Source organism: Phalangium opilio, unplaced genomic scaffold, assembly GCF_054372755.1.
Source record: "Phalangium opilio isolate 3A_F unplaced genomic scaffold, DU_Popi_V2 ptg000019l_1, whole genome shotgun sequence".
Classification (NCBI taxonomy): domain Eukaryota; kingdom Metazoa; phylum Arthropoda; class Arachnida; order Opiliones; family Phalangiidae; genus Phalangium; species Phalangium opilio.
The window spans coordinates 5,081,142-5,082,560 of record NW_028324152.1 but is presented as its reverse complement, the minus strand read 5'-3'; the positions used below and the strand labels follow the sequence as shown (position 1 = coordinate 5,082,560).

Genomic DNA, 1,419 nt, shown 5'->3' with positions numbered 1-1,419 from the left:
GACACAAATGTTCGGATAATTATAAAGGTCTTTGCATGTTCCAAGCAAAAAAAAAAAACTTCGCGGTTTCGAAAATGTGGCCTTCCGGGAGTGAGGAGATGCGATAACCGCTACACTAAAGATATGTTATTATTTTTAATCGACAGTACAGGGTCAAGTAATTAAGCAATACGTGAACAAACAAACCCCTCCATAGAAAATGCATTAGACTATACTTTGCAGGCTCGTAACTCTGTTTCTACTGTAGATACGGCGATGTCCTTTGAGTATGTTATATTCCAATTTGTTCCCCATCTAACCATACTAAAAACATTGAGCTACGACAAACAGGGGCCGAGTAATTAATCGTCTGGTTAGCGCGTTCAGCTGTTAACCGAAAGGTTGTTGGTTAGAGCCCACCCGGGATTGGTGTTGTAGGGTCTCAGATGTAGCGTGAAATGTCATCACTTTTCCACAATACCTGAAAAACCTTTAATTTCTGAGTTTCCGTGGCTCAATGGTTAGCGCGTTCGGCTGTTAACCAATAGATTGGTGGTTCGAGCATACCCGGGAGCGGTGTTGTGAGGTCTCTGATGTGACGTAAAAAGTCAGAGTTTTTCCACAATACCTGACGAACATTTAATTTTTGGGCTTCCGTGGCGCAAGGGTTAGCGCGTTCAGCTGTAAACCGAAAGGTTGGTGGTTCGAACCCACCCGGGAGCGGTGTTGTGAGGTCTCTGATGTGGCGTGAAAAGTCAAAGTTTTTCCACAATACCTGACGACCATATCATTTTTGGGCTTCCTTGTGGCAATGGTTAGCGCGCTCAGCTGTTATTCAAAAGGTTGGTGGTTCGAGCCCACCTGGGAGCGGTGTTGTTAGGTATCAGTTGTAACGTAAAAAGTCAGAGTTTTTCCACAATACCTGACGAACATTTAATTTTTGGGCTTCCGTGGCGCAATGGTTTGCGCGTTCAGCTGTTAACCGAAAGGTTCGTGGTTCGAGCCCACCCGGGATAGGTGTTGTGGGGTCTCAGATGTAGCGTGAAAAGTCATAACTTTTCCACAATACCTGAAAAACATATAATTTCTGAGTTTCCGTGGCTCAATGGTTAGCGCGTTCGTCTGTTAACCAATAGGTTGGTGGTTCGAGCCCGCCCGGGAGAGGTGTTGTGGGGTCTCAGATGTAGCGTGAAAAGTCATAACTTTTCCACAATACCTAACAACTATTTAATTTCTGAGCTTCCGTGGCTCAATGGTTGGCGCGTTCGGCTGTTGACCAATAGGTTGGTGGTTCGAGCCCACCCGGGAGAGGTGTTGTGGGGTCTCAGATGTAGCGTAGAAAGTCAAAACCTTTCCACAATACGTGACAACCATTTAATTTCTGAGCTTCCGTGGCGCACTGGTTAGCGCGTTCAGCTGTTAACCGAAAGGTTGGTGTTT

General features: G+C 45.7%; 1 non-coding gene across 1 annotated transcript; it reads left to right on the top strand.

The window, feature by feature from the left end:
* The first annotated feature begins 629 nt into the window (after positions 1–629).
* TRNAY-GUA (transfer RNA tyrosine (anticodon GUA)) lies at positions 630–702 on the top strand. Its single transcript has one exon. It is a non-coding gene; the product is annotated as a tRNA-Tyr (tRNA).
* Positions 703–1,419: the final 717 nt, after the last annotated feature.